At 43.2% G+C, this 26,383-nt stretch overlaps 1 protein-coding gene across 3 annotated transcripts in view; it reads right to left on the bottom strand.

Moving 5' to 3' along the window:
• Positions 1-25,851, bottom strand: part of PLXNB2 (plexin B2) — a 251,221-nt gene extending 225,370 nt beyond the window's left edge. The window contains exons 1-2 of one of the 3 annotated variants that reach the window (XM_058022296.1): positions 25,791-25,851; positions 16,212-16,314 (exon numbers count right to left, since the gene is read on the bottom strand). The gene's annotated coding sequence lies outside the window, so the exon portion shown is untranslated. Of the gene's footprint in view, positions 1-16,211; positions 16,315-25,404; positions 25,492-25,790 lie in introns of those variants that run through there. The other 2 variants (XM_058022297.1, XM_058022295.1) reach the window with 2 other exon arrangements.
• Positions 25,852-26,383: the final 532 nt, after the last annotated feature.

Here is a 26,383-nt window from a genome sequence, read left to right as displayed (position 1 = left end):
TTGTGATAATGTCATCTCAGGAAATAAAGGCCACACCAATCTGTCCCCAAAAGTTAGTGGTGGTTAGTATGAGCCAATACCTAAACCAGGGTACCCACACATAGTTAGACCTCTTCTGGAAGGTGGAAAATCAGCAGTGCCCTTCAGTAGCTGTGTAGGAGCAAGCAAGCTCCACAGGACTGGGGTAAGGGCTCTCAGACTATGGTCAGGTACTGGGTGCCATGGGAAATGACACTCAGCTAATGGCAAAACAATAAGCAGCCTGCCACAGCCATGCCAGAGAGCATCACCTGTCAACTGTTCATCCATGCAGCAGCACAGCAGAGAAGTGAGAGAGGTTAAGAGGTAACAGTATGTGCTGGCTCAGAAAGCTTGCAGGCTGATGGGATGGGAAGGTGAAAGGGGAAAGAAGACTCTGGATCTTCTTCAGTAGCAAATGCCCAGGGTTACAAAAACTATCAGCACAACACACCTATTACTCATAATTGAGTTTTTTTCCTGAAACCCAACCTTTTTGGCACCTCTGAGGAGCTATTCTATCTAGAGGAGTTTTAAAGGCCATAAAAGTCTTTAAGTTCCATAATATTGGAAAGGTGAACAACAGAGAAATCCTCACTCAGCATTTACCCTTATGTGTCCATTCCTATGAAAGAAAAGGTTAAGTGTAGCATTCAAAGATGCCCTTTAACCAAATCTGCAGAAAAGCACCACTGCTTTGCTAGTTTGGCTAAAGCCTATGTGCAGTCTGAATTGGCAAATAGCTTAAATAGTCCTACGGACATTCCCAGGTAGGAAGGCTGGGGACAACTGGAACATAAGAAAATATCTCTTATAGACCACTGAATCAGCTTCCAAACAGGTCCCAAAACCACTCAGTTCCTGCCAGGGCATCTCAGAACTAATCATTGCTGGAGGTCCTGGGAGATCTGTCCTTGTCAGAAACTGAGCTGCTGAGTCCTGGCCTCCAGCCAGCTCTACCCTGTGACCACCTTCCTGGGGCCAAGGGCATCAGCACTAAGGGCTGAACGTGGTCCACCAGAACAAAGAGCTTTGCCTGTGCTGAAGAAAGATCTGTTCAGTCAGATCCATCACACACCTCCCATCACGCCACTGCTCCCCATTTTTCTCCACCATCTTCTCATTTGCAGCTTGTCTGTGCCTAAAGGCAGAACAATCATCCGCCCTGAGCAGAAAAGAAAGATGTGAAAGCTATAAACTTCCTAAACATCCCTCCTGCCAACACCTATCATTCGTTTCTACATTTCCTATTTGCTCTGTTTTCATTTAAGGTATTATATGACTCAGATGAGGCCTCAACAACTTCAAAAGAATTCCTGTGTCTGACTGCCTCAGCTTTATTAAAAGTAACTGAGCCATTGATCATCATCAGAAGATGTCTCAGGAGAAACGATATCATTTGTAAACAAATAATCCTGTGAACACAAACATTCCCCCAGCTGTGAATAATAGGGAAACAAATACGTGGTCGGGGAGGCGAGAAGCCCTCTCAGCACACCATCAGACCATCTCAGGGATAACAAAGAGAGTCCCACCTTTACAAGCAGCCCAGCTAACAAGAACATGCTCTTCCAAAGGCAGGGTGAGGGGGAGAAGCAATTTTCTTTTGCTGTTTTCAAGTATCTAAAAGCAATTTCATGCTGCTGGCTTAGGGTGCGAGCAAGCAAGACTGCTCATCCCTAATACAACCAATTCTCCACATCCAGAGGGTGTTTCTTTAGCTGACAGTTTCCATACACACCCTCACATTCTGCATTTCATGGCTGACCAAAGAGTGAAGTCTGGGGAAGGGAATGCATGACTGCATGGCAACACCTGTGAAAAAATCAAACTATTTTCCTTCCCTTAGCTCCAGCTAGCTACAAACACGATCACCCTGTCTGAGATATGAAACTGGTGTTTACAGAAACAAACTAATAACGATCTGCACCATGGATTAGAGCACATAAAGTGTGAAAGATGCTATAGAAGTCTACTGACACATCTGCCAGTCACTCATTCTTCAAGAGTAGTGGACCAAATACCCATAAAAATGGACTTTAAAAAAAATGCCTTCATATAAAATAAATGCTTTCATATAAAATAAATGCATTTCATATGAAAGGTCAATGTTTCATATTACAAAATGTAATGGACAACCCCTGGCAAAGATTTAACTTCAATCCAGTCCAGGTTCAAAATCTGCTGCTGCTAGAATGGAGCAGCTATTGTACAATTCTGTTTTTTGGAAGGAAAAGGATGCCAAAATCTGCACCAGATGCCCTGCATTCCTCAACAAGGAGTATGTTTAGCATATTCAGTTTAATACCAAAGCATCCATATGGAAGCCATCCAGAATCTGCAGAGGTTTGTCAAACAGAAAGTAGGCATCTAACCAAGAATGGCCACAGCAGAGCAGACACAGACAAGGTCCTTTTGGTCTGCAGCCAGAAATAATGGCTTGGTAAGACAGCGTCCCTGAATCAGCTGGGGCAAGCTCCCACCTTTCCAGAAAACCACCTGGTAAAATCTTCTTTGAAGAAATCATTGTGCATGGAGGAGAAAAAAGAAACCTCATATTATCTTCACTGCTGGGCAAATACATAATGAAATCTAAAGCATGTCAACTAGCCACCAAAAAAGCCCAGCTGAGCTGATGCCTTGAAGTGAAATTCAGCTTGCTTTAGTTCATACAGAGTACACCTATCAGCAGCTCACTTGCTTTAGGGTCTAAGGGTGTTCATCAGTGTGTAAAGGTGCTGAAGGAAAGAAACAGCAGCACTGCCATGTGGTTCTTCAAAAGAAATGCTGCAGCAGTCGGCAAATTCAGGCCTCGTCTCAACTCAAGCAGCTTCTCTAGGCAGTCTAGAATTTCCTTTGAAGTATATCTCTACAAGCACATATGGTCCTGGAGCACATCCACACACATTCACCAGAAGGGAATGAGAGTGGGTGGAATACATAAGACTATCCCTAGGAAAGGGAGAAGGAAGAGAGAGAATAAAAATTCTGGCATAAACAAACAGCTGCTATTTCTAGTCCTCCTGGTACCCCCTCCTCCAGCCCAATGCCACTCTTCAAGATGCCTTGTTCAACTTAAGAGACAAACAGAGAATTAAAAGCACAAAACCATGTACTTTTACAGCCCAGTTATGACCACTTACACTGTAAATCTATTCACTGTTTGACACACCAGGTACATCCCAGCAAATGCATTTGCTCAGTGTGTACTCCATGTTGCTTGATATTCTCCATGTATCTTGAGTGTGCACATTCAAGCAAGAAAAAAAATTAAATAAACCAAGTCTGGATTAGAGTCAGTCCACAATAGCAGGGAAAAAAGAGTAATTATTGACAGTGGCTTGGTTGAGCTTACAAAAGCTTAATGGAAAAAGATTTTTCCATAATTGCCATCTCTAACCTTTTATCCAAGCTCAGTGGGTACATTACCTAAGTCAGCAGGAAGTTTAGCCACTCCATATGAAATTAATAACATTTACGGGCTGACCCATAGCCTTTAAAACAAGAGCTATGAAGTTTCTGTCCTTCCATCAAGGAACAGTGCATACCACACTGAGTTACTTAAAACAAAACAAAACAACCCCCCCACTCCTCCAGGCAGCTTTAGTCCCTCAAGACTGAGCCTTCCTCTTTCACATACTCAAGAGGAAATTAACCTTACATACTAATTAGAGGAACAAAAACAAGCATCTCAAGAGCAGTGCATTCCATCTGCTGACCTGCCATCACCTTTGGGGCAGCAGCTTCCACATCATCAGGGTACCTCTCTTCTGCACCCAAATGCCCCGAAAAGTGCTCCATGACCCCAAACAGGAGCTTCCCTGCTGGCCTTGGCACACCTTCCCCTGTGCTTGCAGGCCCATTTCCCTGGCCCATCCATTCACCCACCCAAAGAACAGATCTTGCTGATGTTGGAAGGATGTGTTCCAAGCCTGGATGACCATAAAATGGACCTGCATGCCAAATGAGAACTTCATATTTATGTATATAGAGAACAAGATAAACTAGTTTAACTAATGCTAACCCAGTTCTTTCCACTTTACAGTGGAAAGAACCAAAACAAATATGAGAAGCTAAAATACATTCCTGAAGAGATACTGTTCATCTGTTTTGAAGTGGCAAGCATGAAATATTTGAGTATCTGTGCTAAAATTCTAGCTGATGACCGAACAGAGAAAAACAGTTCAGCAATCTGACTTAACAAAATTGTGTTGAAAACCATTAACAGGAATAGAGCATGCATGCTTTATAAGATGGTACTTTTCAGCGTCATAGACTAAAAAGAGAACAAGAAAAGTCAAGGAGAGGATAAACAAGGCTGGCTGGGAATTGATTGCCACCTCTGAAATTTTAGTGGAACAGTTGGAGCAAGAAGCTGACTGCAGCTGAACTGAAAAATCACTATCTGTAGCTAGATTACTCATCTACTGTTAAACCAAATTAAAGTGTTCTTCCCCCAGGCAAGGCTGAAGATTTCAGAAAAGCCATAATTTATAACTCAGCAAAAGTTTAGAGGAAAGCTCTGCTAAACCAAAATGAATTTTGTACTTAATGGGCAGGAAAACAAAGGACAGATGGAACTTCATGTTTCTTGGTACAACAGTAAATACTACACAGCACGCAGGATGTGACTGAGCCAAGAAGCTGATGAGCTGCCTTAAAGAAGAGTTCACCTTACTCAGGTCCCAGCCTTCCTTGCTCTGCAAATCACCCTTTCAAAACGTTACATGGTAGCAGAAGCAGAATAAAAAATAGATTTTGAGCAAACCAGGCCTCTATTGCAACCTTAGGAAGCACTACCAATACAGTTGGAATAGGTGATCCTCCTTAACCTGGTCCATAATTAGGTAGCAAACTCATTTACAGGAAGTGCAAAGACTGAGCATGCAAGGCACAGAAAAGCACCACAGTATTTCTGTCCAATTCGTTTTGCAGGAGTGATCATGCCTTGGATGGAAGCCTATTTCTAACAATTTATTTTTCATGTCTGGACAAGGCAATATAACTTCTTCACAATTTAATCTCTTTGCTAATAGACTTAGCTGTTATAGCTGAAATACTCAAGCTCAACAATAAGGCTAAAATACCCAGAATACTTAAATCCAAGAAATGTGTTTGCTGGCTTCAGTTCAGGACAAGTAGAAGCAATCAGCTGAGGCACAGCAGACTGGAGAACCACAGCAACACCTGCCAAGAGGTTACAGTGGATTCTGCACAACTGACTACAGAACTGCTCTGAGCAAAGCACAAAAACCATCTACAGAAAGTCTTTAATTGCCAGTGAAGCTCCTCCAAAGGACCAGCAAGCACCTGGGCACCCCGGCAGCTCGCCTCGGCTCCTTGGGTCAGCACTACCCTAAAATTACAGGGACGCTGAGCCAAGCCTTCCCCCCCCCCAGTCATTTGCCTGTCACGTTTCCCCTGCGTTTGGTTCTGCTTTCAAGCTGCAGCTCAGTAAACAGGCTGCAATTTACCTCTTCACCCTCACCCTCAAATTTGTTTGGATAAACAGGCTCTCCTTTGTTCCAGACTGCTACTACATTTACACATTGTATTGTAAATCAGCCGGTACAAAGCAAGGCAGGCCCTTGAATGAAGACACTAGCTGTTCTGTTCACAGCAAAATTAAACAAGAGGCACAGAACCCCATTTATAACCCCAGTCTGGAAAAAATTGGATTTTAAAAGGTGAGAGATTTTAAAAAGTTTACTAAACAAACCTATCCAGTTACAGAGTCTATAGTCAGCTCACAAACAAGTTCAAGGCTGTATAAGTTGCCAAAATAGTGTTATTTCTTAAGCGAACACTAGCCAGTTTAAAAGCTTGCTTTTTTGCTGTTTCAAGGACCCAAGAATTATTGGCAAGTGATTTAGCTTTTACTGAGTATTCAACTAGGGAGAAATTAGTCACAGAGGAAGGGAATGAACTGTTCACCGTGTCTATTAAAGACAAGAGACCTAAACAGCATCCAGGAGTTGCAGGATAAACATCGGGAAAAACTTGACAGTAATAACAGTTGAGCAGAGGAATGACAGCTACCAAGTCTCTTCCTTTAGAGGAGGAGGTTCAATGAATGGCTTAACTACAGCTGCCTTACGACAGAGCATGGACTCCATCTGCATATGGCTTCTTCAAATCCCTCCTTAAATCTATTTTCCATTATTTTAAATGTTCTTTTAAATAAACTGAGTTTGCTGAGACATCTCATATGGGCTGATATTACAGAAGAGTCCACAAGAAAAGAGATCAAAACTAACTATTTGATAGCTGCCCAAGTTTCCTAGGAAGCTATCAGCTCAGTCCCAAAACTGAGTAGGTATTCAGAATGATAATAAAAAAACGAATTAAAAAAAAAATTGGCTGATCCAAGGGCCAAGAATAAATTGCATTTGATGTTGTCTGCAGTCCAGAATTGAGGCCCTCTGATGGGATCCTATGGAGAAACTTCAGCTGGACCTAAGTAGGATGTCATTCACTGCTGCAGAGAGCCCTGCATCCTTCATAAACTTCAAGCTTAAAGAAACAAATCCCAAGTCTGAAACATAAGCTTGAGTGCCAACAATATTTTTATTCCTCTGGTTACTTTAAGGGAGGGAGAGAGAGAAAAATGATAGGTTTGGGTTTAAAAACGTTTTTGCCCTGATTACAATAAGTATGTTACAATAAGAAGTGTTCTACAACTCCTTTTGGTACATCTACCATTAGTAATACAACAATCACCTTCCAGCAGTTTCAGATCTAAACCAAAACAAATTCAGGAGACAGAGGGCATACCTCCATTGGATGTTTCAGAAGCCAGGGCCTCACTGTCCCTGTTGTAATTCTGACATGATCTCATGGTCAAAAAGTACTTGCCAAGCAAGATCAAGGAAGCTCAACCTCTTCTTTGCCACCAGCCCCAGCAACACTGCCCAAGCACAAGAGCCAAGTGAGAGGTCACTGCACAAGCTGCTGCTCTTGGCCACAAAAAATAAAACATCTGATACAGTTGTGACCATGGCAACTTCCCTTTGAGACTCTTGTGCTGCTGGCTCCCATTGGAGTGAGGCCTGCCCTGCCCTCGGTCAGGGAAGGAAGCAATGTGGCACCACTGCAGCTGCTGGGAGCACACCACAGCCAAACCCTTCTCCCAAGCAGTGCAAGGCTGCCAGAGTAGCACACTGGGTTGACACAATGCCTCCCACAAGCTGAATTCACCATCTGTGCCCTGCCCCACGCTTCCAGTCCTGCTACAGGATCCACCTTTTATCCACTTCTCTCCATGACTAGCACAATAACCATCACTGGAGCGCTTCAGATGCCTCCAAGCTTCACTTGAAGCATGACCTGAGCTTTGCCCACTCTCCTCCCTCTCCTAAGCTGCCCTTCCCTCTAGGATCAGTGTTTCACAAAGAACTCACCAGTTTCACCCCTTTCACCTGAAAATGACACAAATCATGGAGGGAGCACCTCATGAGACAAGCAACACTGTCACCTGATGCTGGACCCCTTTCTGTCCTGAATCAACAGAGGTGTGTATGGAAATGGTGTTCCAAGAGTGAAGAGAAGCAAACAATCCACAGCATGCAAAGGTCTGCAAACCCTGTAATTTGTGTCCTAAAGAGAGATTACAGCCCATCTGTCCCAGCTGGAGTACAACAGGATTCAGAGTGATTTGTGCTCCAGCTCCTCACCTCTCCTGGACCCCTGTTTGGCCAAATAACTAAAGCAAGCACATATAGCCATGTCCATAACTCGTTGAAGTAAATCTGCTTGTTTGTCACTGCTGCAGCCCTTGTGAAGGCATAAATACTGCACTTGGGAAATCACAAAATCATCTCCTGGAAGGTGGCATGGCACAAGCTTTCCCTGAGGTTTGGTCTGAAACTGCACTGATGGGCTCCAAGTGCTCCATCAATAAGATTTACTTTCCTGCATGAGATAATGCCATTGAAACATATGTAAAAACAAATACATCCACTTTAATGTTAAGCCCTTGCACTAAGTATTGAAGTGACACTGCCAGATTAAAGGGACTGTAACATATTTTTTTAATACCTCATTTTAAAGTCAGATTATTACCCATGAAAGAGCTTTTAATATCTCTTCTTGGACTGAGGTGTGTGACACCTGTCTGTCCTCCACTTCTGCCTCATTTTGCTCAGGTACACAGCACTTCCCAAGGCCCACCTGGCACTTTACCAAGCTCTGCTCCAAAGAAAGCAGTGACAGAGACTGGGGGAACCTACACATCACCTGCCTGTCCCCCACACCACCGAGGGCTGGAACACCCCAGACACCTGGTGAAGGAACACCGAGAGGCAGATGCTGGGAACCTGCTGCCATCCTGGTGGCAGCACCACCCCAGCCTTCCACAGCCCTTGAACACAGACACCAGCTGCTCCTCTGGCAGGCACCTGGGAATGGCTGCTCACTGCCAGCACAGGATGGAAACAGGTATTTAAATTTTATAACAATAAGCAACTCACCCTGTCACTTCTCATTTTAATAATTTCTTACTCTGACAAGCAGGGGCAAGTTTGACCATAAAACTACCAACAGGAATCAAAGAATCACAGGATTGTTAGGGTTGGAAGGGACCTCTTGAGATCATCTAGTCCAATCCCTGCCAAGGCAGGGCCACCAGAAGCAGTTACACACAAACACGTCCAGGTGGGTTTGAATGTCTCCTGAGAGGGAGACTCCACAGCCTGCCTGGGCAGCCTGTTCCAGTGCTCTGCCACCCTCAGCGTAAAGTTCTTTACATTCTTCTTTCTCATATTGAGATGGATCTTCTTGTATTTTAAGAAGACCATACTGAGTCCTGAACAAAGGAAAAAGGTGCTCAAAAGCTCTCAATGTTCACTGTGGTGCACACAGACAAGAAGAAGACATAAAAAGCCTTTTTGTCTTATCTGTCTTTGACTACAGGGTAAGTGAAAACAAAAGCAAAATCATTTAGCAGAAGACCCCCAAAATCAAAACAAACATCCCCCAACAATATCCCTCCAAAGACACAAAAAAATAAATCCATTCCTTTTCTGTTCCTAAAGGCAGGCAAGAAGAAACTGTAGCTGCCCCTGGAAGTGGGAACTGCCAGAAGACAGGACAATAGAGACATGGCACCCTCAATGTCACTGCCTCAGCCCTGTACCCAACAAGTTCCTTCAGCTACTCTGGGTCTTGGTTTCCACATCTGCAGACTGGGGATAATAACAGGTCTTTACATCACAGGGGTGTTACAAAGATCAATTAGTTAATGTCTGAAAAGCGCTTTGAAGATATAGCAGGTGGTGAGTATTATTATGCAAATAACATGATTTAAGAAAATCACAAGTGCTGGATTAATACTAATCCCTTTGATATTTAAAAGACACCGTTTTTTTTCATATTTTAAAGCAGTGAACGTTTATGCTATAGCTTTTCACGGCTGCTGCAACCACAATTTTTAACCTTTTCTGTTCATACAGCTCCATACATAAAACTCCTCTGCAGACATCTTCACAAAATCCAATCTCGACTCAAAGCTAGGAGTAGTGGAAGAAATTATGCATGTTGATGAACTGGATAACGAGATTCCATGCAGGAATATTTCTCAGAGGATAGAATGTCACAGGCCTAACTTACTGTAACAAACACTGCAGTGTCTTTCAGTTTTAGGGCTTTTTTGGGAAGCACACTAATTTCACGCATAGAGGCATTTGTAAAACAATATAGCTGCTATTTAATTATGCCACTTTATGTGGTAGAAAAATGTAGAGGAAAAAAGGAAGCTATGGTTCATTCATTTCTTCCAAGGCTGCATGTATGAATTGTTAAAAAAAAAATATTAATGTCTATTGACCTCATTTAGTGGTTTCACAGGAGATCAGGCATTGCAATGTTTCCTCCAACTTCCAGCAAGTGGTTTTACAACCACTTCTGCTTTAGGTGGGATGCAGGGAGTGGAGTGGACAGCCACAAGCCAGCCCAGACACACAGCTTTCCTGTCACTCACCGTGAGAGAGAAACACAAAGAGCCTGAGGTGAGCAGGAACATGGGAAACCAAGGTGAGAGCACAGTCAAGACTTGGTGTCCCTCTGGTTTTCAGTGTTGCCCTTGCCAGAGCTCACTGTGAAAGCAAGACATCCTGTCCAGTGCTTGAAACTCCCCATTCTCCCAGGACTTATACTGCCATGTTTCCTTTCTGTGAGGAAGTCTGTTCCTTGTCTCCTGCACTGTAAAATTTAGTGCAAACCAGCTGGTGCATTTTGTCTAGGAATCTGGAAAATATGGCTGTTATTAAAACCAGCTTAATATTAACCCTCTCTGGAATGCAGGCCTGAAATTGATATTAATGGAATAAGATCAGATATTAATATTCTGTACAGCTGGTTCCTCAAGCTGTGCTGTAGTGTCAAATCAAATCTTTCCCCAAATCAACATACCAAATACAAACACAAGATGGCAGGTAGCATGCACGTGTGAGGAGGCAGAAGGAGCATTTTAAAACTTTAGAAGCTGTTATGTTTGCAGCTCCAGGCAGCCATGCTTCCCTTCCTGCCCCATCTCCCACAGCAGCCATATTAATAGCTATTCAGTACAGTAATAGAATGCTAGCTGTACACTTTGTCGTTGGAGTTTTTTAATCTCCAGGTCAATATTAAAAGCATTTGGATGCTCTTTAGGAGGGAAGAATGATTTTGCACTCCAGGAACAGTGAAGCATGTGCAGCATTCCCTAGGAATGCTAGCAAAGGATTTCCTTCACATGTCTCTGCTATGACTGATGTGGTAACACTTTATTTTAAGTGGACCCAGTAGTACAGATTCACAATTCAATTTAGTTGCACAAAAATGCACTCTGTATAACATCTGTGTGATCTCGTTAGTTGAGTTTATACAATTTGCATACAAAATAGATCCAAAACACCACCTGAGGGTCACTCTGCAGAAGGAGACCCTGGAGGGTCTCTGAACAAAGTTGTTTGGACACATGATTTTTACTCCTGGATATGCAGTTCTGATTCTGGGCAAGTGAGTAACAGACCCATCTTTCACTTTCCTCTCCTGTTACATGGCAGCCACCTCATTTCCTGAAAAAGATCTAATGATAGTCCTCTCCACTGAAGAGCAACTCCCAAGTGGGAAGATGAGTCAGCATGATGCTTCCTCCATCTTCACAGAGTAGAAAGTCAATTTCTCTCTAGAGTACCCCTTTCTCTCTCAAGAGTGCCCTGCAGGTAGCTTGAGGTTTGGTGTACTCCATCTCCACACCTTCAGTTAATTCACTTTTTCTGAATGTCTTGAGTTTCCCAACAGCTTACTTGAAGAAAGCGATCTGATTTTCTTGTAATCTGCTATTCATTTTGAAGTACACAGGTTAATATTAAGTAGGCCATAGACATTTATAGCTAAACTTAGAAACAAGAAAAATATTCCAGCATTCTCAAACTTTCACATGTGCAGCCTCACACCACAAAGATAAAACCTAACTTAGACGACACCAAGTTTTTTAACTCCTCTTCAAACAGCCAAATAATATAAAGCTCCTTCAAGGACTGGTCCCATTAGTTAACCTTCCCATCACTCAGCAGTCTGTTGCCAGGTTTCTCCAATTGAGAAGATGAAAACTATACTATCCCCACTAGACTCAACAGACCCAGCCTGAAGAAAAAGCAAGGCTATTGTAACTGTGACAGAAAAGTAGATAAGACAATACCTTCTGTCTGCCCACAGAGCAAGAGAAAAGCCATTCAAACAGCCACACAATGACAAAAAATAAAAAATCTGGACTCCTATGTGGTTTGTTAACCTTTGCATCAAGTAGAGCCAGGAAGTTGCAATTTCTCCCATTGGCTACTGCTGCCTTTTCTTTCCCAGGAGATGGACAGAGAATGGGAACGGGTATGTACTGAAGAGAAAGTTACTCTGGTGATTTGCAGCTCACACACAAAGTTTCTGGGCTGACAATCTCCTGGCTTTGCATTACAACTTGCATCACATTTGTAATTGTATTACCTGGACAGCTTTAACTTCATTAGGATTCACAGGTAAAAAGCAGATGCTGAAGCCAATCTTATAAAGCAATGTCTGCTTTAAAGAGACTACACTAAGCAGAAGCTAATTCAACACCTTCTCTTTTTGGTTTGTAAAGAGGAAATTCATAATTTCACTCAGGAAAATAAAGATATATGTGAACTGAGGTAAGGTTTATTTGAAGTAAAGAGCAAAAAAATTGTGTGGTTTGGGATGTTTGAGTTCACGCTGCATAAAGTGCAGCTATTTAAAAAGAAATTATTCCAGGAACATATTATCCTTTCCTTGTGGCTAATATATATATAAATTACTTTAAAATATTTACTCAAATTGTAATATTTCCTCTCTCTCCAGTAAATATAAAAGCTTAGCATTAAATCTATATTAAAAAAAATCTTCTTATATATTCTAGGGACTACAAGTTCAGCCAAACTAGGTCCTTGCAGCCAAGTTAGCTTTCTGCTTTTGGCACAAGTACAAATGAAATATTCCAGAAGACAGATATGTTACATTCTTTCAGGTGTTTTGAGTTAACATTCACGGAACTGAAGGAATTTCTATGAAAAAAACCCATCTTCAGAGAATTTCATAACCTTCAGCTGGGAAACATCAAGGCAAAGTTTCCATAAGATAGAGCATACTTTCCTTTAAAAACCTTTGATAGCAACTATAAAATATATTATACATATTGTATATAATAAATACAATTTTATATTATTTTTTTAAACAGAGATCCTGTTTCTAAAAAGGAGTAGAGCACACTCCATGCATAGAGCTACTTTTATGAAGGGGATAGAAATGTGTGAAGAAGTACCACTATGGGTTATTATCATACTGTCCTTTGAGTCATGCCAAGGGAGTAAAGCTGATAATGAAGGATCTTCTTTTGGGACCAGGAGAACTCCGGCTTCCTACTTGTGCTGCCACGTGCATGAGCATAAAATGGAAGTTGTGTTTGTGCTCATGGCCTCAGACTATAACTCAACTGTTGATTTGAATTCCTGCAGGCCTTGTACTCTTGAGACCTGCCCTATCTCATTTGGAGGAGATCACATAATGGTTTTTCCCCCTTTCAGCCTCACCATCACCTTGTAGCTAAGCCTCTCAGTAGATAACCTTATGTCTAATTTTCACATTTAACAAATTTTCCTATAAGTCAATTAGTAAAGACTGTTCAATACCTAGGATGGAACTAAATATATTAAGCATTAACAATTTATTTATCAACTTTTTCAAAGTCACATTTTTTAACAGTTGCCTAGACTTGTCTCCTTTTAATAAATGCACCAAAATGGCATCTGTATATCCTGTTACAGGTATTGTACCCTATAACTGCTGCATACCCACCATTATAGCATCCAGATTCAGTTTCCAAATCAAACCTATAAATATCATAGTAGTGCTGAAAAATCCTTCTAAGCTCCCCCCAAAAGCCTGCCAGAGGTAAGAATCTTCCTTGTATTTAGGTGAAGTCTGCTTGAAAGCTATTTTTTAACATGTGAAGAAAATTCTCTGTATTTCTTTTAGCCCATCCTAGGTATTTCAGTTTTCTTTCTCTGCTGCAAGCAATAAAACACTTTTATGTTCAATATATGAATAGTAGAGATTTTTTAAAGCCTAACATTTTACAAGGTTTTCCTAAAGCTTGTAAAATATGAATGATCTGTGAAATGGCTCCATACATTAAAATGCCACTCGGGCAGGCCAGTTCTCCATCTCTCCCTTTATTCATTACTTAGAGGGCTAGGAACCATCCTGGGATGCCTTGCACTAGGAGGGAAAGCACATAACTAATTTCCTAACTGCTCTGTTTACTTTGCATACCTTGTGGGCAAAAGTTGGCAAGAAAGGACTGGAAGCTGTTTGCTTTGAAATTATCACCCCATTTACAAGATTCAAGAGCAAAGTCTTTTAAACTGAGGTAAGAGGGGAAAGGAAGTGACTCTGTGCATGGTTAATGCTTCAGGAGAGTGCTAGCAGTGCACTGGAGGTCATCAGCTGAGAAAGAAAACTGACACCAAAAAAGTTTCCTCACCAAGTGCACAGAGACACAATATTTAGAGCACCCAGAGAGAATAAGGGCACCAGCCAGATCTATGTAAAAGGGCTGTATTTAGTTTAAAGCCACCTCATATTATTTGAAATGAAAGAACAGCTACACAGGAGCATGGTTGCTATTGAAAGTACAAACTCAACACCCTCACTCAGTTTGCAAAAGCCTCTTCTTCCCTGACTAATGGGGCCACCCAGGATGGGACCGGCAGGAAGGGAAGAGAGCTACAGACACAGGCGGGGCTTGATAGCACAAAGAACTTGGCAATGAAATCACTTTAAGCAAGTCTTGAATCCTCTTCTTCCTTTTTTTTTTTTTTTTTTGATGGGGTGGGGTGTGGGGATTGCCTTCCAGCTTCTCAGTCCAACATTGCAAATTATCATGCATTTGCACAGCCATGCTCTGAAATACAGCAGCAATGAAAGGAAATGTCTAAATACTTTTTTTCAAAGCCACATAACAACTACATAAAATACAGTCTAATGCTAGATCAGCTCTCCTGTCCAGCCCACAGCACAGCTCCACAAAACAGCACAACCAAGCAGGTACTGGCCAGTGAAGGCAGGAACTACTTACAGCAGAGCAGCCACTGAAGATTTCATATCACTGAATGATGGTCTGTGCCTGCTGCTAACCCACTTGGAACAAAAATGCTCCTTCCTGCCAAGCCATCTCATGGATACAGAGAGCATGATGTGAAAGTGCTTTGGAGGAGGCTTTCCTCAAGCCAGGAAATCTGGGGATGCAAGGTTTACTTTTGCATAGGGGCTTTTGGGAAAGCAACATGGGATAATTTAAGAGAATTAGCAGGTCCCCATCCTTTCTGGTCAAGAAGGAATGCTGCAGCATCTACTTGCCCTACTTATACTTGACAAAAATACCACCAAATTGTACTTTTCTCTACAGATTTCCCAAAATACCCCAAAGTGAAGCAATGAAAAAAAAAAAAAAACAAACCAACAACAAAACCAACACCCACCCACACCCCTCCCCCCCCACAACAAAACAAAACACACCACAAAAATCACAGAGAAATTAAATTGCTTGCTAAAGACAGCAGCAAAACCACCATGCTGAAGTTCCCAGTCAAGAAACCTACAGGACCCCATGCATACAGTGGCTTGCATAGATGGTAGTCTGGGCACCAAACCTACTCACAAAGCAGCTCAGACTTGTGGTATTCCAGTAAGTATGCCAGTTTCATCTGACTGATGCCACAGAATTATTGGCATGGTGTTGGAACATCTCAGCTCGGGACAGAGACCTGCCTATCCATGCCAAGTTATTACACGTGAAAGGCCTGAGAAAGCAGAAAAGTCTCTAAGAGGGAGGGAAAGGAAGCAAGTATGTAGCCACTTCTGGCCACGAGTTTACAAACATCTTCTTTTTCCAACAAGCAAAATAATAACATAAAGTAACTCTTCAGCACTGCCTCATTCATAAGTTCCTAACTTCCAAGGTTGCTAAACCCTCTTCTGGTATCAGAGTTCCTGTTCAAGTATAATTCAAGTAGATTAATTAAGCCACAGACAACAGAAAACACAGTCTGCCTCTTGAAATTATCAGCAGGAGAAAATAGCATGAAGAGTTTAGTTTCAAGAATGCTGTTTATATTTACTCATTTTACAGGCATCAGGATCAAAATTAAAAGAGAATAACTAACTGCTACAACTGGGAAAAGTAAATAGACATTTAAATTTCAACAGTGGCAACAAGCAAAACATTGCAAAAGTGAAGTGGAAAGTGTTACTCTGAGCAATTGAGATACTATGTTTTGATAACTAAGTTAACTTTGAGATGACTCACACCCACAAGCTGCTTAATATCCTTTTACACTACAGGTCCAGGAGATACAAAACTATGCATAAAAATCACTATTGAATCAGACAGCATCCAGGACAATGACAAAGTAAGTGCATTTTCATGCCAGATTATTACAGTAAATTTGAGGCTGTGATATTTCAACTTAAACCCTAAAGCACATCCATCCCACACAGACATCTCTCATCTCAGTGCACCAAGCCAAACGCACTGCAGCGCCCTACACAAGAAACTCCTCTTTCTCAAGCAAGCAGCACGACTCTTTGGAAGAAGAAATGGAGGTAAACCCAAAACCCTCACTCCAAAAGAGTTCTTAGCCCACCTGAGCAGCACAAGCGTTGCTGGTCAAAGGGACTTCTTGGGGCTCAGGCTTCTGTGCAAATAGGGTCCAGGGTGAAATGCCTTTTGATGTGTTCTTGTTCCTGCTGGAAGAGACACAGAACAGATGCCTCAGAGAACACATAAAACAAAGGACTGGGCAATATGCACAATCAAACATAAAGAGCTCACACAGGGGGTCTAAAGGCATCCTAAGCAAGGAATCATTTTGCAGCTGGCATCTCAAGACATTGCAGAAAGTTCCTCATTTTTATCTTTATAAGAGTGAAACATGGTGAAATCTATTGATTGTGTATCACATTGAAGGCTTTTTCAGCAACTGAAGGCTTAAAGATGTGACATAAGCAAGATTTATCAAATCACTGGGATTTTAAAAACAGGATGTCAAAACACATAGGACAAATATGTAAAAATTAGTTAATTTCAGGATCTCAAAAGCTGTCATTAGTGAGTAACATCACAATGCAACTGTAATGCTTCTTTTGCAGTTCAAAATTACTGGAATTTTGCTTTACATTACTAAGTGTTTTATTAGCTACCTGGAAATAAGCAAGTTCTTTATGGTAAAATTAAGAGATTATATGGTTTAGTAACATGAGAAATAAAAACAGAAGGCAAATCACAGAGTTAACACAATTACTTGTCAAGCTGTGCTCATTCCAACCAAAACAATCTTAAGATACCTGAATGCAGATATGTATCTAGTAACAAGGGATGCAGGTAAGGTTTGCAGATCAGAGAACTATGACCTCTGAAGCAAGGAGAGCAAAAGGGATGAGGTCAAGACAGCCTCACAGCTAAGCATCACATTCAGAGCTTCTGCTGTTATTAGAAGGGCTAAGGTGGCTCCTGGGTTCAAAGATATGAGAGTGAATGGAAATAATGATTGGGGTAGCACGGGGCAAGAATGACACTAAAATACTCTGCCCAGTTCCATGGCTGATGCTCAGAAAGAGATGTTGAAAATTATAGAACATGCAAAGTAGAGCTACAAAAGCAATTAGCATCTGAGGGGAGGTAAAAAGCATTATGTATAATCAGATTTAAAGATTCAGTCCTTTTGATAAGCCCCCAGACAACTGACAGTTTACTTGATCATCTTTAAGGAAAAAAAAATTATCAGCAACAAAAAGTCTTTAATACAGCCATAAGAAAACTTAAAAGGCATGAACAGATGCAATTCAAAACAATAAAAGGCTCTTGTTAGAAACAAGATGAAATTCTAAAAAGGCAAAAGCAAATGGGAACAAATTCTTAAAGATGGATTCTTTTTTTCTCAGAATTTTCAAGGTAAGATACACTTTAGTCCCAGATTTTGTTTGGCTCATGAGCAATAGCCAAGTGAAATGTTCAAACAGTTGTGGGACTTGACAGTTCCGCTGACGCTAAACTATAGATGACAAGCTCAAAAAACCCCAAACAAAACCCAAAATCAAAGAAAACCCCCTCAATCAAATAATTTCAAAGATATTGCCCTGCATTTTCATCGATGCTACCAAATAACAAATTAAATGCACAATGGACTGTGAAATGCTTGCAGATCTTCCCCCAGTTAAATGTCAAACCAAGAAGTCATCTGTTAATAAACAGAGATGTCACCTCTCTGGAGTTGTATCCAACCTACTAATACATAAACTCATACCACCACTTTGGACCCAGGATTGTCAAGGCAAATAAAGTCTTTTGGTTTTTCATCTCAACAGCTTGGGTAGGCAGAAGGTGACAACACCTAGACCACACAGCACATGCATAATCTGAGCCATAAAGCCAGCTTTGTGGCTGCAGAGTTACTGACTCTTGAAAAACTTCTTATAAGTACTCGCAAAGACACTTAAAAGTACTCACAAAGACACTTTCTGCCTGTGCAGAAGCTTTTCAGACAAAACCACTGACATTTGTGGGGGAAAAGAAAACCTCAAAGTCACCCACATGTACCCATACGGGAGATGTGCACACATCATAACCACAACTACAGTCTACATGAGCTGTTAGTTCATGAGGGAAAAGTTCCAGTTGCTGATGATGCGTGTCAAAACTGCACAGAAAAAATTTTCACAGCTTTTAAACTACTTCATCACACAAGACTGGAAATAGAAGAGGTCAAATTACTGCTTTTATTGCCCTACAATTCAACAGGCCCAACATTAAGTTTATACCAATTTGTCCCAAACTGATTAAATGAAGATAGCATGTAAGTTCAACACACACTTGACAACACACTAAGAAAGGCCAAATGAGCGGTCTACTGATATATTTAAGAGAGATGTTGCATATTTTGGACTTCCAGCTGCAATGAGCATGACATAATCATGTCTATTAAATGGAAACTAACTAATACAAGCTGAAGGAAATCATACCCATCTACTACTGACCATGCCATGTGCCCTGTATCTTCAGGAAAAAAGAAGCTTTCATTTGCTTTGCAGGCCTAGTTTAAACCCCAGCAAAAGATTACTAACTTGTCCTGATTCAGGATGGTAAACTTCACCTTGTATTTCAGTTGCACCCTTTTTACCAGATCAATTTGGTTTATATTTTCTGCCTTCTGCTTTCTCCCTGTGGCTGAATACATTTGACCAATAACAATTTTCCTACAGGGCAAATGTTGGTTAAAAAACTGGTCCTTCAAAAATTCTAAACAGTGATGCCCATAGCAATGTAAGAGCTAGATCTTCTTTATATACAACTCTTATACGTCAGAAAGAGATACTATCTCTTCTTAAACTATCTAGAAGATAAACAAGAGGCCTGGGGAAAAAGATGTGAGGAGTTCCTCCTCACATTTTTACATATTTAAAACACAGTCAGTAAGTATAGGCAGAACATTAAGCTTTCTGCATTCCTTCTCTAAGACACAGAGCTATCACATTAATAATTCCTCTAGATACAGCAAGATTAGCATCAGGTTTATGAGAGTGTCCTTCAATCCAAGTCAACATGCAGACCTAATCCAGTTTAACTAGAAATATGCTAGTCAAGTCTGTTCAGCAATTAGCATGAACATACCTTGTTATAAAAAATTAAGTTCTGGAACAATTCAGTTTAAGTGCTAAACATCTCATGGATTTTTATTTAAAATCGTGCTGTTTACAGGCAGTTTCCATGTACCTCATCTGGAAGAGTAGTTCTTATGGGTCTGCTTGAAGGTCCAGCACATAATTAGGATATTTTAGGGGCAAAGTTTTTCTACAGCTTCCTGTATTATTGTAGGATTGAGAAGGCAGAAAGAATGACATCTGCAACATAAAGATAACTGTGATTGCCAACTAACACCAAAGCCATTCACTGCAAATGACGTAGATCACAGAATCACAGAAAGGTTTGGGTTGGAAGGGACCTCAAAGATCATCTCATTCCAGCACCCCTGGATACCTTCCACTAGATTAGGCTGCTCAAAGTCCCATCCAACCTCACCTTGAACATGTCCAGGGATGGGGCATTCACTCACAGCTTCCCTGCACAACCTGTTCCAGTGCCTCACCACCTTCACACTACAGATTTTTTCCTAATAGCTAACCTAAGCTACTCTCTTTCAATTTGAACCCATCCCTCCTTGTCCTGTCACTACATGCTTTTGTAAATAGCCTTGCCCTATCTTTCCTGTTAGTTTCCTTCAGGTACTGGAAAGGCAGTGAGATCATCCCAAAGCCTTCTCTTTTCCAGGCAGAACACTCCTAACCTTCTCAGCCTGTCTTCACAGGAGAGGTGCTTCATCCTTCTCATCATCTTCATGGCCCTCCTCTGGACTACTCCAACAGTGCCACAACCATTTTATGTTGCTGTCAAGCTGCTGGCCAGGCTTCTCTGATACAGCCCAGAACAGGTTTGGCTTTCTGGGCTGTGAGTCTGCATTGCTGGGTCATGTTGACTTTCTTGTTAACCAACAGCCCCCAAGTTCTCCCTGGGGCTGCTCTCAATTCATTCTCCACCAGCCTGTACTTGTGTTTGGGATTTCCCCAATCCAGGGGCAGGACCCTGCACTTGGCCTTGCAGAAATTCATGAGGTTTGCACAGGGCTTCCTCTCAAGCCTGTCCAGGTTCCTCAGGATGGCCAGGTTCCTCCAGCATGTCTGCACCCCACAGCTTGGTGTCACTGGGAAACTTGCTTAGGGTGCACTCAATCCCACTATCCATGTCACCAGCAAAGATGTTAAAAAGTGCTGGTTTCAGTACTGATCCCTGTGGAACACCACTGGTCTCCACTTGGACATTATGCCATTCACTGCAACTCTTTGAGTACAACCCTCCAGCCAATCCCTTATCTGCTGAGCGGCCCATCTATCAAATCCTTGTCTCTCCAGTTCAGACAACCATACCATGTGGGACAATGTCAAACTTTGCACAAGTCCAGGCAGATGATACTGGGTGCTCTTCCTTTATCCACCAACACTGTAACCCAGGTCATAGAATCTTATCAAATTTGTCAGGCACAGTCTGAAGCCATTTTGCCTGTCACAAACCACTTCCTTCTTTTCCATATGCATTCACGTAGCTCCCAGAAGGATCTGTGCCATGATCATGCTGGGCCCAGAGGTAAATCAGGAAGACTGACTGCCTTCACTTTTTACTTGTGGCCTTAAACTAATGAATGCCAGTTAACAAGCAAACAAGTGAAACACTAGGAATAAGGTTTTAGTTGGATAACTAACTTCTTGAGGACACACTTTGATTGAATAAATCAACTACTAAATTCACTTGTTTGCAGGATTGCAAAGCTTTTTGATCAGGGGCATGTCAAAAGTGAAACTACAAAGGCAGAAACTTGGAAGCTAACTATAAAGGTGGAGCAAGGTCAGAAGTGTTTCAGAAGGTGCCAGGTGGACTCTGAACCCTGATGAGTACTAAGGCTGACGAGCCTGGAGAACTCAGCATGGTGCTAATCATCAATCCATGCTGGCGCCAGCGCCCAGGAGCTGAATTCCAAAGAGAAACCAAGTGTCCCTAAAGCACATGGCTGGTGACCACAGCTCTGCTGACACACTCCTGAGGGCAAACTCTGTCCTGCATTATGGTCATGTAAAGCTGAGCACTGGGGCAGGGGCTGACCATCACATTGAGGCTGAGATTTTTTTTAATAATTACTAGTAACATTTATTAAGCACAGATACTTTTAGACATTACAACGAGAAGTCTTCACTCAACTACCTGAGATGGAAATTCAGAGAGCTCCAAAAGTTATATATTTGCAGAGATACAACTGCAGAGAAAGAAACAGAAATACTTGATTTTAACAGATAACTAAATTACTATCTGCCTAAAGAAAGTAAGCCCCAGGTCCACAAGATCCCCTGAACAGCTTTCCAGTCTGTCTGGTTGCATGAGGGTTGGGCAAATATGTGTCCTCTCCTTCCTCCATCCATCCTCTGCTGCCTCCAGAGCAGCAGAGGGCAAGGACTCCAGGCCTCTTTTTGTAGCCAGATTTGATCAGTTTTATAGACAGAGAGCTTTTTGTACCATTAACCACAGATGGTTAAATAAAATGTTTTCAACTGTTTATTTCTAAATGTGTTTGATCAATTAAAAAGTAAGAGGCTAAACCACTTACTTTCCAAATACTGGTTTTTCTTACAACAGACATCCCCTCAACTACTTGGGCTATATGATTTTATTTTATTTTCAACAAGGATTAACTGACCAATGTCAAATCCAAGTTAGACTCATATTTAAACAAAACTCTTTAGGTAATACTCCACTAATCCTAGTTACCCCTGGCCTTATTACAGCTAATAATACTCTTTTTTCTTGATTGTTTGGGGTTTCTTTCTCTACTAGAAGCCATTTAAATAGACCCTCCACTATAAGCTGAGCTTTACAATTTTCTATGGTGCATAAGAAAACCTGCAAGAAAAGCCAAAATAAATATCCACTACTGAGTTGAAAAAAAAGGTAAAAGTGAAGGAGTAGGAGGAATACCACATCGAGGTTGTTTGTTTACTTAATTTCATCATAATTATTTAGACTCTCATCTCACTAATAGCTGTGCAGGTGCTAACTTTACTTCAAGAAGGACCTAGAGTTTTTGTTTGCATAAATCAAGTACATTTAATCAAGTGCACATTAGCTCATCAACACATTGGATCTGATGAGAAATTGCATAAGTGACAATGCCAAGCTATTTCGGTGAATATTCATGATATCTCTGTGGAACAGGCTGACTGGAGGGGAGTGAGAACAAAATGACAGTAAAAGAACGGTAGCAATTACTTTTCTAGCAGTTAATGTTGCCATTAACTGCTTGCTGGCAAGAGCTTAAAGTTGCAAACTCCAATTTAGGCTTGTTACCTTAATTTTACAATTGTAATTCAATATTCTGAATGTGACACCAGTGTAACAAACATCTTCATTCAGTGCTTCATATAATAAATAATTTAAAAGTATATGAAAATTTCCAAATTCTAGCCATTACAGAAATATAAACGCTTAGTATTTAATCTTCATAAAAATAAACAAATAATGCACAAATCTTTTTCTCAAAACTGAGCCAGAATCCAAACCCGTTTGCAACAATAAAGTGGAACTTTTTTGTTGTTAATAGGCATTCATGCAGAGGTCTCCCTTCAAAATGTAATTTGTCCTTAGTGATCTTCTGCATGCAAGGCAAACAACTCCCAATTTTATAAAGCTATACAAAGCCTTTATCCAACTTCCAATATCATCTGTAGAAAATTCAGGCAGAGTAGTGTAGTGAGAATATTTTACATAACAAGTCCTCAAGTCAGATGAACAAAGAAAGGCTTAGATAAAAGAACAAAAAAACTTGGATCGCTTTCAGATTGCTAGAATGGATGAAGGAGGAGAGGAATTAAGGGCTGATTGGGTGCACCATCAACTGCATCCTTCTGAAACCCAGACCTTGTGTGCTGCTGACCAACCTGTGAAGAAGGTCACACAGCCTCTCCTCGTGCAGAGCTGCCTCCCCACCACCTCTGCCCACCAAGTTCTGGTACGAGGTAGGTCACTGGACTCACACCTGCCATTTCAAAAGAATTTAGATGCTTATGGACTGTGGGTCACAAATACAGCTCAATTCAGCCAACCCCAACTGTTTGCTTTGTCCCTCTGTCACAGCAGAGAGATATACAGGAGACTCATGCTATCAGACTTCACAACACTAACCTGAACAGCCATAAAATACAGTTTACATTCATATGCCTATCTTGAATCTGGCAGATTCAAAGTTCAAGAGAACATAACCCTGAATGGTAGAGTAATCTCTGGCAAAGGGACAGGATGAACAGCTGAATGCATAAGCTTCTGGAGCAAAAGTCAGAGTCACAAGTGTATTTATTGTGCTACCCTTCCCATCGTTGACAATCCAGGAGTATCAAAGAAGCCTGGTTATCAACACTGCTGTAACAGACTATCACAAGCATCCAAAGCTTCAGTTGCACATTTTGGGGGTTCATGTTACTACAAAATACAGTATCACATTTTGATGGGTTGACCCTAGCTTCTTACAATAATCTCAGATGATTTATACAGCTTTTGGTACCAGAAGCCACCATTCAAACTCCTTTCCCAAACATTGACACCATTTAGTTTCTGAATTTATTTAAGTCATATATTTTAAGAAAGACTGTTTTCTACTTCACAAGCAATCAGACTAGGTTTTAGATCCACAAGTGTTCTAGGTAAGGAGGACAAGCCATGCTAGGCTTGGAAGTAGACTTCCTTCCTTCCTCCCTTTTGTTTTGGCTGGAAGCATGTTCTATTCTGGCACATCAATTGCAGGCAGCAGCCCCCGTGCCCAGGTGTGCTGGATCTGTCTCACAACCTGACAAGCAGGCAGGGCATTAAGCATCAGCCCAACATGCATTTATAATCTCACTCCCTAGCAAACAGGTGAACAGGTCTCCCAGCTGATTTGCCTATAGCATGGTACATAGCTGTTGCAAGACCAGTTGCATACTTCAAGCTTTGGGGAGGGGGAAGAAAGGAAAAAAAAATTTTTTTCAGCCCAAATTTAGAATTGATGTCTTCTGCAAAAAACTGTTAAGAAAACTGAAGTCAGCCTAGGTACATACCAGCAGCCTATTACTTACCAACCTTTGCTTCCTCCTAGATTCCATTGTAATGAGAACATAAATAGTAAAATAAGCATATATCTCCCTTGAATGAATTACCTATTCAGAGTTCCCTCTGGTGTTCAATAAGCTCATCATCACATTCAAGGTAACAGCCTTCGTTGCAAAAGCATAAGTTCTCTCATGAGCAAGTTATCATTTGATGACGAGCTCAGCAATAAGGACAGGACCATAGTGCTGTAACTCGTGGACAAAAGCAATGTTACTTTCCATCAGATTTCAGAGGGGCGATGAACTTACACTTCCTCCTCTGTATATTCAACCGAGTGTCTGATTAAGCTCGAAAGGACACAAAGTGCTAAAGATCCCTTCTGCCTCCCGATGCCACCAAACCGACGAAGTCTCGGAGAAGGCAAAGTCACAAATTACAGGTACAGCCCATCTGAACGGGGCACGCAAAGATGTTCCGCACCTCCCGAATAACTATGCCTTGAGTCACAAGCCTTCCCAGCCTCGCACTCCCATTCGCCTCCACGGAACATGAGCAAAGTACAGTGTATCTAATTAACAGTTTGGAAAGAAAGTTTAAAGCTGCCTCTGCAAAGAGACAAAACGCGTTTGCAGGAAAATCCCAAACGAGTTCCCGAGTCGGCGGTGCGCAGGCGGAGCGCGGGGCGGGCGCCGGGCCAGTGCCAGCCGCGACAGCGGGGCTGCTGACCCCGGCCCTGCGGGCTTGCGAAACTCCCGGGGAGAGCGGCCAGCCCGCAGCGAGCGGGGCGGAGGGAGGGAGGGAGGGAGGGAGCTCGCCGGACACCGGCGCACCCCGGCCGCCGCTCGGGAGGAGTCCATTGCCCGCGCCTCCCCCACCTCCCCGCCCTGCACGGCGGCTGAGAAAGGCGCTCCGAGTCCAGAGCCGCCGCCCGGGAGCCCCTTAACCAAAACCATCTGGTCACGGGCAGCGCGGCAGAAAGCCCCATCAGCCCCGGCCCTCGCCGCTTACCCCCGGCCCCGCAGCCGAGGAGGAGAGAAGCTGCTTTACCCACAACTCAGCAGCTCCCGAGCTGGGGGAGACAGGGGGAAGTCGCCGAGGAATCCGCCTTCCCCCCTCCCCTCCGCGCCCATCCCGCGGCGGCAGCGCCGGAGCTGCGTTACCTTCAACAGGTGCAGGCGCCGGCGGGAGGGAGCCCGCGGGCACGGACCGTCCGAGTTGCCCGAGCGGGAGCGGCGGCCCCGGCAGCCCGGGTGGGTGGCGGTGGGCTGGACAGAGGCGCTACGGCAGCCCCCGGCGGCCGCCCATGCTCCCGGCGGGCCCCGCCGCCGCAGCCGGAGTCAGCGCGAAGGCGGCAGCGGCTGCGGCCACCTCCGAGAGGAAGGACGGGAGCGGCGGGGAGCGAGGGAGGAGGAGGCAGAGAGCGAGAGGAGAGAGAAAGCGCCCCAAGAGAAATAATCATCACATGGCGGTCACGATCCGCCGCCGCCCCCCGACAGCCGGAGCCTACGCTTGGGAGCCGGGGAAAAGCTGCGAGGAGGGGACACACCTGTAGGCGCAGCACATATCCGCTGTGAGCACAATGCGAGACAGGAAACTGAAAAAAAAACAGCCCAGGGAAGGAGAGAGGCTCCCGTTCGTCCCTCCTTCCCTCCCTCCCTTTCTCCCTCCCTCTCTCTGTCCGTCCTCCTTCTCCTCTCTCCACCCCCTGCCCCCGGTCAGGATCCGCTTGCAGCGCTGTCTCATGCAGGGAGATCCAGGCAGAAGGCTGGGAGGCGGCGGGAGCCGTACTTTCTCCCCGTTTTCCTTTCCCTGTCTCCGCTTTGTTTTGCCCGCCAGCCAGGCAGAGGCCAGCCCGGCGAAGCGGGGCCGAGAGCTCCCGGAGAAGCGGGGTCGCTCCGAGCCCCGCCGAGGTACCGGGGCCGGGCCGGAGGCTGCAGCTCCGGCGCTGGGAGCACCGAGCCCCAGCCGCCCGTGGGCCCCTGGGGTGAAGAGCGGGAGCGGCGGGGCTGCCGGGCCCCTCTGCCCGCGGCCGGGGTCGGCGCCGGGCTCCGCGGCGCTCTCCAGCGGGGCGGCGGTACCGCTGGGAAAGGGTCTGGTCGGTACCTAACGGCCTTGGGGTACCTGTCGTGTCCCGGCGGT

This window comes from Melospiza georgiana, chromosome 4 (assembly GCF_028018845.1).
Source record: "Melospiza georgiana isolate bMelGeo1 chromosome 4, bMelGeo1.pri, whole genome shotgun sequence".
Taxonomy (NCBI): Eukaryota; Metazoa; Chordata; class Aves; order Passeriformes; family Passerellidae; genus Melospiza; species Melospiza georgiana.
This window is presented reverse-complemented; position numbering and strand designations above follow the sequence as displayed.